Source organism: Wyeomyia smithii, chromosome 1 (genome assembly GCF_029784165.1).
Source record: "Wyeomyia smithii strain HCP4-BCI-WySm-NY-G18 chromosome 1, ASM2978416v1, whole genome shotgun sequence".
Taxonomy (NCBI): domain Eukaryota; kingdom Metazoa; phylum Arthropoda; class Insecta; order Diptera; family Culicidae; genus Wyeomyia; species Wyeomyia smithii.
In genome coordinates this window covers 83,676,342-83,691,455 of record NC_073694.1, presented here as the reverse complement: position 1 = coordinate 83,691,455, position 15,114 = coordinate 83,676,342, and the positions used below count along the sequence as shown (strand labels likewise).

Sequence of the window (15,114 nt, the reverse complement as noted above, 5' to 3'; positions counted from 1 at the left end):
CAATCTATTGTTTATTACACGGAGACAATTATTAATAGCAAATCCGACGTGAATTTACTCAAATACATCGTTTTACCTGATCATAGAATTTGTATCATGATCGGTGGGTGAATCATGACCGGAACAAAAAAATCACAAGGGTTGTATTCAAAGCCACAGCCTTAAGGTTGACGTAGAACTACGAGAGGTTGTTTGTTACATTACTTATATATAATATGTTCAAAATTTTGTGCAAATTGCGGAAATGGAACAAACACTATACACCGCAAACAAGTTTCTTGCATATTTGGGATTGACAACTTTTCAATTGATAAATAAAATCCGATAACTTAATTAATAAAAATAAAGATAGCTTAATCTTGACAGTTTTTGAGGTTTGATTATGCAGATAATAAAAGCTGTTCGGGTGTTGCATATTACTAAAGGGAAGATAATTCAGTACCTTCTGAGGCATGGAGATGAAACCAAATTAATAATCGGTCTAACATTTGAAATGAAGAGTAATAAATTAAAGAGAAAATATTAACTCTTCAATTATGCATTCAATTTATCCTGAATTTAATTCAATATCGAACATGATGCTGATCGCATCTTTGCGTTATTACTGACAGTGCAAGTAAGATATTCCTTCTGATAACACAGTGGAAAGCTGTTTCAACACTGAAAATTTGACGCCTCTTATTTTTTGAATGCAGCATTCCAGAACGTTAGTGTGTTGTAAAAATGAGGCAACTTTTCATTGGATGCATCTACTACTGATGCTGCCCGCTACCGCACAAAGGCAACTTTTACTAAGGGGGCATGCATAAATAACGTAGTTATGTTAAGGTTTTTATAACTGTTCCAACATTTGAAAGTGTAAATTATTTAAGACAAAATATTAACTCTTAAATTAGGTACTTATTTTGTCCTAAAAAGGACGATTTGCTGTTTAATTCAATATCGGATAAGATGCTGATCATATCTCTGCGTTACCACTGACAGTGCGAATGAGGTATTTTTTATGATAGATAACACACTGAAAACCGTCTCCGCCAACCACGCTCGACGCCTGGGTTCGATTCCCACCGCCGACATAGGTGTAGATGGTTGTGAGGTGGCGTGATCCACTCACAACCAACCCAACTGGTCTAGATTCAATCCTAGCCGACACCGGGAGATTTTCTGAGGTGAAAAATCTCTGGGATCACGCTTCCATCGCATGAGGAAGTAAAGCCGTTGGCGCCGGTCCGTTAATCAACGGGTCGTGAGTTAGGGTCCTGGGTGGAGTCGCCTCCCCGGGCGTCGGTGATTGGCACAACAACAGTGGCGGAACTAGACCGACGGTAAATAAGCGAGAATAAAAAAAAACACACTGAAAAGCTGTTACACTCAAAACTAGACGGCTGTCAACTTTTCATTGGATGCATTACTACTGCCCGCTATCGCACAGAGTCAGCATTTCACTAGAGGAAGTGCCGCTGCATCAGCTGGCCCTGCTACTATCGATGCTGAGACCCGCTGCAACTGCTGCGCTATCCGTTGCCATGCCACAGCTGTGGCCGCTATCCGCTGTCAGTGGTATCCGCTGCACTGCTTCTGCTCTGCTAAGTGAGGACTGCTGTTGTCACTGTTTAGAACTAATATGAGGTATTCCGACTGAAACTGGCACATTCCAAATTTTCAGGTCTATAATTCTGTCGACCGTGCTTGGGAAACAATCATATAACGACCAATTAGAGGTCGCATCTTGCGTTTTGACAAGGGTTGACAATTTTCAATAGTACAATAGTTCGAATAATAAAATTACAATTTTCTGCATTTGGGAGGCATTTTAGAAGATTTTCCGATAAATTGCTGCAAGAACGAAGGAAATTCACCGAAAACTAACCGAACTATTAGCATTCGAAATTGGACATATTTTTCCCTTTTTCGGGTTTTAGATTTTCATTTCACATCCCTATGTAACCGAGCTTCCTAAGAGACATAGTTCTACGTCAAAATGTATCATAATTGGCCAACCATTTTACTTAAGATCCATTTGTATTTTTTTGGCAGACAATTTAAAACCTAAACTATTCTTAACATTTCAAAATGGGCACTCTGAAGGAAAAAAAATGGTTAACAAAATCTCTTCCATGAATTGTATAGACAGTACCGAAATTATAAAAACACTTTCATTCTTAAATAAAAAAAAATATGAAGGCATTTCCAAGTATGCTTAATAATAATGTTTTCTTTCTAATTTGAATTCGATTTACATTATTTTTGGTAGGGTAAGTTCTCTAGTCCCAGAAAGTCGATTTCTTTCAATTTTTTCGGATTACACCAGATCTAGACTTTTCATGCATTTTTAAGACATTTGGCATAAAAAAAAATCATCATCGGTCAAGAAGTTGAAACTTTGATCGCTTGAGGCACGTGTTGCCGAAGTCCGATTGAGTAGAAAATCTGCACGGGGACTTTTTTCGATAATACGAATCTTTTGAGCTCTACCGCTGAACGATATTCGAAGATAATTTTTTTCATACACCTTATTGGCGCCTTAATCATTATATTAAGCACAGGTGAAGTCTCAGAAGTAGGCTGTTCTGATCGTGATTCAATGCTATTCCGATCATGATTTAATGCTGTCCTGATAATGATACAAAACGGGCCTTCGCATTCGACTAATTATTCCAATTTTAAAGCAAATATTTCGCACAAGAAGTGTTCCTGCGTAAAATTCAGATGTTGTAGAAGCATTTTACTGAAAACTTCACTGTATTTTTCTAATATTTGATTGCATTATCATGAACACTTACACTTAAGCTATGATAGCAATCGTAAGGACGAATTGTGCTCAAAAATGGACCGTTTTTCTATAGGGGATTTTATTGTTTTCCGTCGAATTGCAGTGAAAAATGGTGCGATATATTTAACAAGTTATCCAATATTACAAACGAAAACAAAATTTAAAATGGCTGGAGCCAATTTACATTCAATACGATTTGAACGCGTTGAAACGCGTTGAAACATTCATTTCGAGCATCGTAGAATTCAAGTTACAGGACGGATTTGCTGCAAAATTTACAAAAAAGCGGAGCAAGCCCCGCAGCGCACACTGAACGATCTCTATGAGTATTGCGTGTACGAAGAGACCATTTAATAAGCGCGGAATACACTAAGGTCGCTTTTTACGCGGCTTTTTTACGTGGACTCCGGAATTTACGCGGTTTTTCTACGCGGATTCCGGAATTTACGCGGTTTTTTTTTACGCAGCACAGTGGGGCAAATTGGTCCGTTGGCGCGACAAAACGTCATAAGGGAACATCCATAAATGACGTAGCTTTTTTTTGACACCCCCCTTCCCCATCGTAAGATTTCGTCACAAAATCAGGACCCCCCTCTAGATAATTACGTAGCTTTTTTTTTTTTTTTTTTGTAAAATTATTTACATTATTCATAAACCCAAAATTTCAGTAATGAATCATGGCTGGGACTTAAGTACATATGTTTCAGTTTCAGATATATTCGAATTTCCGAGTCATCATGAAATGAATTATTGGAAGTTTGTAGTTACCTTTGTATAGTTTTTTGCCAACCTATGATGTGTCAATTTTTTGAGAAACAAAATAAAATATAATTTTAATGTTATTGTTTGTGACAAAATATTTCAAATAGGAACATTGTTGAATTAAAGATTAGTTGGCCATGTTCCCTTTCTAAGAGCTCTTCTTGTTAAATTTTATTCCATTTGGCATAGATACTAAACGCTTACTTTTGTTTAAGACACTGTTCATCCAATAACAAACTGTTTCCTATAACTAATAATTATTTCTGAGGGGTCTTCATACTACTGGACGTCAGTTTTAAAAGACCCCGGAACACGATTATGGTCGTGTTGCATACACCGGCATTTAGCAAAGCCTATTGTAGGAAAAACATCGATACGGACCCTGCTGATGAACGATTTTTTACATTCATTCATCATCATTTTCATTGACATGAAAACAATCGTTGTGAAAACTCAAATATAAATATAGCTTAGCTAGCTTGACTAACTGCACATATCAATGGTTGCACTCCGTGATTGATCTGAATCAGTAAAATTGTACAGTGAATCAACTGAATGGGGTTGGGAGTAGGGGTGTGCGAAACTAGCTTTTCTGGTGTCGGAACGAAACGAAACGAAATTAACCCTTAATTTCGGTTTCGCCAAATTAGTCGAAATGAAATCAAGGTGGATTTCGAGTTCTCGAGACGAAACGAAATTGATCTCTAAATTTCGCGAAATTTCGCGAAATTTCGCGAAATTTCGAAAAATAAAATAAATGTTTCTGAAACATAGTATTACAGGTCGGACTCGGTTATATACAGACTCGATTATATATGATTCGATTATATATAAAATTGTATATAATCGAATCATATTTTTTTTCAATTTTAAATATAACTTACCTACAGCAGCAATGTCGTATAGGGATCGTCCAAAAATACGTAACGCTTAGGGGGAGGTAGAGATCTGACAAAACGTCGCAATCAATACTAAAAATTTTGAAGATCTATACAAAGAGCGTTACCTAGAGGAAAGAGGGGGTCGAAAATAGTTTTTATTCACGGTACGTAATTAATGGACGTCAGTCCAATATGACGTAACGCAACATTTTTTGACCCAAAACGTTGATTTTTGAGCCATAATGTTTCAAGTAAAGTAAAGCTGAACTAAAACAGAAATATCGCGGGGGAACGTTTACAAATTATGTAACGCTCAGGAAACGGGAAAGAGTGTTGGGTTGGCAAAGTGTTGCAACCCATACGGAAAATTTAAACAAAAAGCATGGCAAAGGGGGAAAGGAGATCAACAATAATTATTCTTGCGTTACGTTATAAATAAGCGCTTCCTTATTGATTCATAAAAGTCTGTTCAAATGTTACATAACGCAAGCAGGGCTGAGAAAATTTTTTATGCCTGGTGTGCTGAGTATTGGAAACATGCTAGACAAAGTGGTGAGGGTTTTCCGGAAGTCTAATATTTATGTCACGTTAAATTTGAATGGACCCTAATATTACTATTTCAATGTAAAGGTTGAGGTGGTAGAGATTGACTCTTTTGAAATACTTATTTTTATGAAGTTGAAATCAATACTGGTGAGCAAAAATTAAAATAAATTAAAGGCAATGTTTTTAGTTAATCTGCTATCTACCCAATACGCATCACGCAGTGCAAGTTGCAATACACGCCGTGTAGTGTTTCTATGCAAAGGTGGCACCCGCGCAGCACGGTGTAGTGTTCTTGCCATGGCTGACTGCAATAACATAAAGAATAACAACGAAATCTATACACACCAAATTTTCATTGCTGGAAACCAGCAAAATTTTGCTGATTTTTGGTGTGCTGTGTTTCCAGCAATCTGTTCAGCAAAATGAAGTTTGCTGATTATTCAGTAATGCTCAATTGCATAAATATGACAGATCGTTTGCTGCATGTTCAGTAAAACAAAATACAAATTGCTGATTGTCAGCTATGACAATTTGCTGTACATTCAGCAAAGCATAAATCAATTTACTGGTTAACCAGTTAGTTCAAGGGAACCATGTTTCCCTCAGGCACCAGCTTCCATCCGCCCATCGGATCATAGCCAAATTACTGTTGAACTAGAGATGTATGATTATCATTTCAACCTTTAAGTTCATCTAGCCCAACAGTGACTTAGCTATGGTCTCATATCCGCTATCAGGAGCTTAGAGATGATCCCGTACCAGCTGCACAGCGATTTGGCGCGTTTTACTGATGTCAGCTTGACGTAAAATATTTTGACGTATCAATTCTTTCGCTGGATTCCAGCAAACATTCATTTACTGTTTTCTGTTCAGCAAATAGATTTGCTGTATTTTTGCGAATCACTGAATCGATTACTGGTTTTCAGTAAATTTATCAATGAAATACTGGTTTACAGCAAAAATAAAATTACTGAACGAAATTCAGTAAACTGTAGAACTGAATTACAGTAAACTTTTGAAAAAAATGCTGTGATTCAGTAAACAAGTGATTTGCTGATACACTTTCAGCAATGTACTTTGCTGAACCATAAAGAGAATTTTTGGTGTGTACATACATATATTTTTGTAAGAAAGGTTTTTTGCGACTTTAAGGGTGTTAGTCAAAAAAATTCTACTTATTTATTTTAAAACAACAAAAGATGTATGCAAAATAAACAAAAAAAATTTTTTCTGATTCGATTATATATACATATATTTTTGTAAGAAAGGTTTTTTGCGACTTTAAGGGGGTGAGTCAAAAAAATCCTACTTATTTATTCAAAAACAACAAAATATTTATGCTAAATAAACAAAAAAAAATTTTTTCTGATTCGATTATATTCGATTATATTCGATTATATATAGTAAACATTTTTCGGAGACTGTATATAATCGAGTCCAACCTGTATAATGATTTGTAACGTTGGAGCGTACGCTAACGAAGTACCTTTCAGCAGCTGATCTCAAGGTGCTTACCTGGTCGACGAGGAGTAACGTAGGTATTCAGATATCGACAAACCGACAAAAATGTTAAAAACTAAAATCTTGATGCATTCATTTATACAGATTATATTGCAGGTAATAGTAGCGCGATAGATACAAATGATATAAAGGTCAAACTCGAAATGTCTTTGTAAATAATAATTTAATAAACTTCTGAATTGATTCTTTTGGTTTGAATGCAACTATGTTTAAAATAGTAATCCTTCTTTCATAGCACTTTCATCATTCAAAATCCAAGTTTTGTCCTAGAGCTCGAACTGGAAAACATGAGAGATGGTAGGTAGGTTTTCAACCATTCCTGTGAGTTTTGGTGTCCCTAGCAAAGATAACTTTTCCAAAGAGTTTTTCCCTATGCAAACGTGAAGGCGACGAATCCGATAAGCAATTCCTCGGCGGCCTTCTGATGCATTTCTGCATTCTCTAAAAGCAGCAAAATTCACAGGAATAGTTAAAAAGCTGTAAAACCTTTGGAGGGCAACTTTTTTTCCGCTTTTGTCGACCAGTGTTATTGAATTTTTTTTAACATCGTTTAGTCAGACTAGACTAAGTGACATCTTTATCAATTCGAGGAAAACAAAATTTAAGTTAACTATTCTGTAAACCTTGAAGTTTTCAATATTTTTGCACATTTTTTAATAAAACTTAAAATTACTTTTTAACCGAGCAGTTCCACAAAAAATGTCCCAGTTCTAATATTTTTTGTCATTTTAGATTTGGCCTAAACTTTGCATAAACGTTTCTATAGGCTGAGAAGCTATTTAAAATGCTATTTTTGGAGGGTTATTGTGATTGTAAATATTTTCAGAGCCAAAAGTTTTTTGATCAGTGTGACGTCTCTGGAAAAGTTTGAGACAGTAATTTTATCTTTCTGATAAAAAAAACTCGAAAAAATTCATTTTTTTAATGTAAAAAAAACATTAAAATTAATATAAAAAAGCTTATTTTTCAAAAATCTTTTTTTTTGTTACAAAAAAATTACCGAAGCGATGAAGAAGTCAAAAAAAAGTTATATTTAAAAAAAAATTTACAACATGTTTATTTTTGGAAGGCCAATATTATTATCTACAACTTTGCCAAAGGCACTATGCCAATCAAACCAACTGTTTCGATTATAAAAATATTTTAATTATCCACAGAGTGTCCGATTGGAGATTGGAACCATTTTTTCAGCTAAATCGGTTTGTTTGACTGGCATAACTAGTGTCTCTGGTAAGGTTGTAGAAAATAATTTTGTCCTAAAAAAATATGCCCTGTGAGTTTCTGCGACACCAAAAATAATAAAACGCATTTGGGACCATTCCTAAACTGCGTGGACATATTTTGATCCCTTTTATACCCCCCTACTCCCCCGTGGTCTTTCGTGGTCTTTTGTTTTGTGATATATGCAAATATATGTACAATAAAGTATGAAAAATTGTATTAAAAAATGAAGGTTCAAGAAAACTGATTATTAGTTATTGCGCAAATTGTAAATAGAATTTTCAGTAATACCATTTTCTCAAAACCAAAATAACAAATAGATAATGGTTGTTCAATTTTTGTTAATATTTTATTGTCTTTAACAAATATAATAATTTCCTTACCTGAAAGTAATTCAAAATACGCTTTTCTGTTGAGTATATTCAAAATGATTTTAAATTTCTTGTTGAGTATCAGAATAAATAAAATTTGTTTAAGCAGTTTGATCATCCACGATAAATTTTTCGCTTATAGTTATGGTAAATTGTATACTCATCTAGAAATCATCTAGAAAAATATTTGGTTGATAATAAGTGAAACCTTACATTTAGTGATTTTCAGGTATCGGATTTGTAACTTAGTTTTTTTTAATAAATTACAAAGTTTTTGATTGTCGAACAAAATATAAACATCTTTCTTTCTTCCTTCAGTTCATGAACATCCAGGTCTTAAATATTGTTTTTAAGACCAAAACGTTGATTTTTGTTACCGGTCGTTGAGTATTGAAATATACTTCCAGGAAAAATGTTATAAATCCCGACGCATTGCAGAATAGAACTATTATTCCAAAGAAGTAAATGCCATATAAGGCAAAGCCTGTTTAAAACAAAAAAAATTTCTTCGTTCGGATAAATTTGAAATATGTTTCAAAAATTTGATTGCAGTTAATTGGTGACAACTCTCAAAATTTCCGTGACACTTAATAATTATCAAGTGGTATCAAATAAATTTATTAATTAAAAAATTGCGAAAGCTTCGCCTTGACTGAGTGGCAATAATAGATAATAAGTCAGAAAAAAGACTACGTGGTCTATTCGTTAACCCCCACACCCCCCGCGTGATTTTTCGTGGTCTTTTGATAAGCCCCCCCCCCCGTCTCCCTATATATGACTACGTGGTATGGGAACGGGCCCTTTGAAACAAACCAAAAATTATTTTTTTTTCAACCAATCAACAGTTAGAATGGAATGTTGTAATGCAACAAACAAATAGTTTTCTCTTTACTCAATTAAGTTATTCGTAATCATCCTCGTTCTCTTATTTCTCGTTCTTTCTAACCATTCTTTTCTTCTACCTTGTATATTCGTCAAGTGCAAAGTCAGAATCACTTTTATGCTATAATCTGAACTTGTTTTTGACATTGTAAAATTTTGTGTCCCCTTAAACAAGAGTAACATTTCTCAGTTATGTGTTCAACGAAAGCGAACCATGTACTTTTTATTCATTCATTGATAAAGTATACTTTTTTGGTAACACGTTTAAAATATTTTTGATAAGGTACCTGGCAATTTTGAAACCTATGCTGACTTTGAAGTCAAAGTGTTTTGAAACAATACTAAAAATTCAGGCAATTACAACTTTTTCTGCTTGACAAATCGATCACTCTGTCTGCACACTATAAGGCATGATATCTGGTCAGCCTAGTGATAGCAATGAACTATCTGGAAAAACACATTTAAATACACTACGGTGTGCGAAAAGGAGTTCTCTAACACAGAGAAATCCGAAAAAACGCTTGAAAATTTTTACAAGTCGAGTAGCATAGAACATTTGGCCTGTAAGCTATGCCCTCCTAAACGAAAGACAAAAAGTGACCTCTTTATCCTTGTGGGCTGCAAATATAGCCACATTTTGATGTAAAAGATGCGTAAAATTTATTCCTACAAACAAATTACTAGATACCTTGTAGCGCATTTGGACGGCTTCATATTCCTCGAATATGACTTCAGTGATGACATGAATTTTATGCTCTGCGTGAATAAAAAATACCTCCCGCATGATGTTACGGTTTTGTCTTTAAAAACAAAAATAACCGGCTGAGAGTTTATTCTTCTGTGTTTGACTTAGTATACCAGATATCTGTTGAGATATATTCAATTTGGTTTATAGTCGCAATGAGCACAAACCAAAATAATGTAATAATGTGCATCGGAACTTTGGTCCGAAATTTCGCGAAATTTCGTAATCGTCGAAATTGAAAGTTTAATTTCGCGAAATTTTAGGCGGAATTTAGCGAAATTCAACGAAATTTTCCGGCAATTTCGCGAAACCGAAATTTTGCGAAATTTCGGGAAATTTCGAGTTTTGCGAAATTATACGAAATCATTCGAAATCTCGCACAGCCTTAGTTGGGAGTGACCGACCATTCTCATTGTACAAGTTTTAGTGACTCAATACTTTAAAGGATCAATAACGACGCCGGCCACGTCCTTGCAATCAGGTGGGAAGAGGTAAGGGATGTTAGTGTGACCCTTGCTTTTTGGAGACCGTGTTTACCTCTGCATCACCACAAAGGTCACAGGAAGGAGGTTTTTGTTAGTAGGGGAGGACTCGTGGGTCAGGATTCACTTTGATAAGTGATGCGATCATACATATAACTCCTATCCGTCTCTATTTAGTTATTTTCGGTTTATTCTAAAGTCAGCCGGCTGACTAGAGAAACATAATTAGCTTATTTATATCTGGTACCGGTTTAGACCAAGAAACATTACCAATGCCTTTGGGGCCGCGCACAGGTGTGCATGGTTTATTTCAATTGAGCACAACATTGACCGATTTTCACAATATAATGTTATTGGAGCCACGCATGCAAGACGATGTGAATCTGATTTAAACCAATAAACCATGAGAAGGCCAATTCCGAATATCAGAAACGCAGAAACGCACTTCGAACGCGGCTCTTTCAAAAGTATACTTTACGTAGACATTAGATTATTCAAGATATTCATATACCGAACGAAACCTACTCCGATTGGCGACACGCTTATATAAAAGCAATTGGTGAACAATCTTCGACTAAACGGACAGCTCGAGACCGAGTTTATTTCTAAATCTCTACTACTGAGGCGGAAAGAAAGGTTTGTGTTATCATGTCTTAACGATATTTGACGGAATCGAACGACGCTGCGTGCGGAGCTCGCTCATTACGAGAATATATTTCTTGTCAAACACCGCGATCCTATGCGAATGACGCGCGCGAAACTCATATACAACCCGAAGCATCTAAGTATTTATATGAGTGTCTAATATTTATTCTGAATAGCTTTAAGAAAGCAAACGCACTTCGGCAGAGGCGCGCGAAACTCATATACAACCCGAAGCATCTAAGTATTTATATGAGTGTCTAATATTTATCCTGAATAGCTTCAAGAAAGCAAACGCACTTCGGCAGAGGCGGTTCTTTCAAAGATTTACATCGCGTATTTACTAAATTAATCTCTCTATTTATCGACCAGACGAAACCTATTCCGGTTTGCAACGTGATTAAATAAAACCAACGAACGGGCAGTCTCCGACTCAACGGTTAACGTGAGACATGAATAAATATCTTGAGACACATCGGGAAGTCACTACATTCTGGAAACCGTGAGATGTGCTTGACTAACCCGAGCCGAAGACGCGTTTACACCGGAGCGTTATGCACGGCAACACTATTCCCTTCTACCGACGCAGGCGCGCAGGAACACGGTGTTTCGCACCGGTTCTCTCTTATAACAAATAAACTAAGATACCTACTGAGTATAGAAACTGGCAAAGTTTCAAAGCCTAAAAACTAGGAAAAATGCAAATATGCATATCAAACAAACCAAAGTGCTAAGTTTATTAACAAAATGACAAAACTATCGCAATCAAAATTTAGTTGTCGTGAATTATGGTCAGCCCGACCAAAACGGTTACAGTATAATTAAATAAAAATTGTTTATATGTATTACAATTGTCCAAAAGCTAGGAAAGTCATAAAATAAACATAGAACTAAGTGAAATGTCTGTAACCGACAGGTTAAGGCATGGTAGGCGATACGATCAAATACTTGTCGAGCGCGATATTGAATTTTCAAACTATTTTTAAACGATATTGTAAAACTGCCTATTCTGTCTTGTAAGAGTGAGCGTGTTTGAAGATTAATAACTCCCAACTCACAGTATAGTTAGTCTAAAGAACACGGTGGCGATACAAATCTCTAGACAACCAACTACTGAATATGCATCTACCAAAAACATACCAATTGGTTTCAAACCGGCCAACTTACAGCGTTGGGTATTTAAAGTATGTAACTTACTCCAATCTATACATTTACCTCAGTCACCTACCAAATGCACAAAACTGACAAGCTCCGTGCATTCAAAGCCCAACAAGTAAGCGCGTTCTATGCATTTAAAACCTTAAGAACATAAAAATGCAGATATACAAACTAACCAAAAGTCTAACATGTATTGACAAAATGCAAAACCAAATATGATGTAACTGTTGTAAATTTATATCACGCTATTAAATTAATTATTAAAACGACAATGACGATAACAAATAGACTGCATATCCACACGCTACCAAAAAACAGTATAGAGATCACGACCATTCTTTTCAAGTTTTTAGGAAAACCTGCTAATCGTAAATTGAGACTCCAGTTCAATTTTTTACAAAATTAAAATAAAATTTCCGAAATAATTTCAGATGTAGTGAGCGATGCGCACTGCATGAACGCAACCCACTTTCAATGCAATCGAGCCATTCTGTTATGTAATCTTCCGTATCTCTACTTTTCAAAACATTTTACTCACTGTTTAAAAGCTTAGTTTAGCTTAGCTTAGGTAGACTGCCCGTAGTTGCACTCCGTGATTGGTCGAACCAACAAAATTGCAAAACGAACCAGATGAATGGTGCTTGGGACTAGCATTACATTGTCATTGTGCAATTTTCATTGGTTCACAATATGTACTGAACTTATGAGTTTTGTCGGGATTGACTGATTTGTGGTACCCGGTATTCAAGGAACATTTGTTTAATTTGAGTGCCGGTATTAATACATTTTACAAACCGCGATACAGATCAGCAGGAAGAAATCCAGCTGTCGTAATTCATTGGTATTGAACATGATCATAGCGAAAAACTAAAATAAAAAAAAGAACGCTCTCACCAGCTATAATGCCATCCAGATCCATTTCATTCAATCTCCATTTTGTGTCTTTAATCGATCATAATCACCGTTGAGTCATAATCAATGTTGAGTATCACTCGGCTTGGATATAGTTGCAGAATGATAATTTTTGGTGTTCCGTATTCCTGGCTATTGTTGCGAAAAATCCCCCTTATGGCGTCTTCCAGATCTTTCGAGAAGGGCTTCCAAAGTTGTTGCCTCAGGTACAGATGATTGCTTCACAACACAAATTTCAAGAAACATCACTTCATGCACCGATCTACAATTCTACCAATTTCCGGCTACGAAAAGCAACCCTTCGTAGCAGGCAATCAACCAATACAAGCAATCGTTGCGAAAAACTCGAATTACGTAGAAATTTATGTTTTTCATATTGCCGAAAATGAGGAACAATTACAAAAAAACTTGTTTGACATACTATGCCTCCTTCGAACCTATTTTGAACAAAACTGTCTTAATATCACATTACCTTTTAGTTTATACTCTATTTTATGAGAGTCATATGAGTTAGCTAATTAATTTCTAAGTATTTGCATGCCCTACTGGAAAATATCTGTGAAATTTTTTTCTTTCATTTTACAAGCCTTGTAAATCCTTACTTTCACAATATTATAGCACATTTTGTAAATTATTTTTCAAAGTAAATTATCATGATTTCCAGTCGATAGCATGTCTACTGCAAGTAGAAAATAAAATGAGGCATGACAACTGAATTTCGTTTTTTTTTTTAGTTTTGTCGCGAATTTTCTGGGTTCTGCCCCGCAGTGCGCGGATTCCGGAATTTACGCGTTTTTTTTACGCGGATTCCGGAATTTACGCGGTTTTTTTACGCGGCACGTATTCCCCGAGTAAAAAGCGACTTTAGTGTACCTGTATATTCTATTATGTGGCTATGTAGGGTAGGGAACATATTTTGAGCAGCCTAAGGAGCCGCCTGATCTCCCAGCTGGTCCCGAGGTACGATGTTGGCCTAATAAGCCAGTCGTCGTAGGTTCGAGTCTCGGCTTGGGAGAAAACTGTTAGTGTCAGTAGGATCGTAGCGCTAGCCCCGCAATTGTGCTGTACACTTAACAGTTGACTGTGAAGTCTGTGTATGACAAACAAAAGGTCGAAATCCGAATCGGAATGTAGCACCAAGGCTTTGCTTTGTTCAATGAGCCATCTGTGTATTAAGACGAAATACTCTTTTAACGCGTAAGTTGAAATACAAACATAAGTATATCAATTTTTTCACAATCTTTTTCTCTGTCAGCATTTGTTTTCAGATTCTAAAACTGATTTAGCAAACTCCTACAATAATCAAATAAAGTTCCCAATCACCCCGAAACGATTTTAAGCAGTTTGCATCTGTTTTGCAAGATATTTTCTTCAGTACCCGAACAGCTGCAATTCTGGTTGATTTTTTTAATTTGATGTTTATTTCAAGATATTTCTGTGTTGAACGATATTTTATGTATTCGTAAGACAGCTAGGTAATCAAATTTTTCGTTTTAGTAATTGAAATTATCGATATTGGTCGAAATTCAGGAGTTTGAGGTTGAAGGACCCAAACTGATTCAGGAAAGAATATGATGTATTTTAATTTTTTAACTGATTTTGAAAGTGTATTCGAACTTACTGAACATGGATGTTTGTGTACATGTATGTTCGTATTAGGGATACATATGCGTGTGCTCCATTGCGTGAAAACATATATCTAAATATATAAATTAAGGAGAGACAGAAATGTGCGAACCTCCATAACTTGGGAATAGATCGTCCGGTTTGTACTCAATTTTGTTTGTTGTGTTCGTCTTAACACAGAGCATTTTTGTACGGCGAGAAAGATTGTGAAATATTGAACGGGAAACTTTAAAAGAAAAGAAATCGATTTCCCACTCAAACAGCAGTAGTAGAGATAGAGGACATATTGCGTTCTAAGAAGGCGTTGGCAGTTGGGCTTTGTTTATCAATTGACAACCTTCACTACTGCTAGAGGTTGTTTTCACTAAAACGTGATTAATCGGTTATTTTTTAACGAAGCGACAATGAAAGAAAATAGTTCGGTTGTCAACGATTTTTGATTAATCCGGTGTATGAAGAGAAAATTGTGGTGGCTCAGGTAAGTTGAATGCAATTCAACGGTGCCTTTTAAATATTCATCAACCAAAATATATTTGAACTCTTAGACATCTCAGACCCAGCAACCAATAACCGCCAGTTGGAAAACTCAAAA

General features: G+C 35.7%; 2 protein-coding genes across 7 annotated transcripts in view; one reads left to right on the top strand and one right to left on the bottom strand.

Moving 5' to 3' along the window:
- Positions 1-15,114, top strand: part of LOC129717835 (uncharacterized) — an 879,733-nt gene that overhangs the window by 579,625 nt on the left and 284,994 nt on the right. The window lies entirely within an intron of this gene.
- LOC129717834 (uncharacterized) overlaps positions 1-15,114 on the bottom strand; it is a 195,270-nt gene that overhangs the window by 25,086 nt on the left and 155,070 nt on the right. The gene's annotated exons all lie outside the window — the stretch shown is intronic.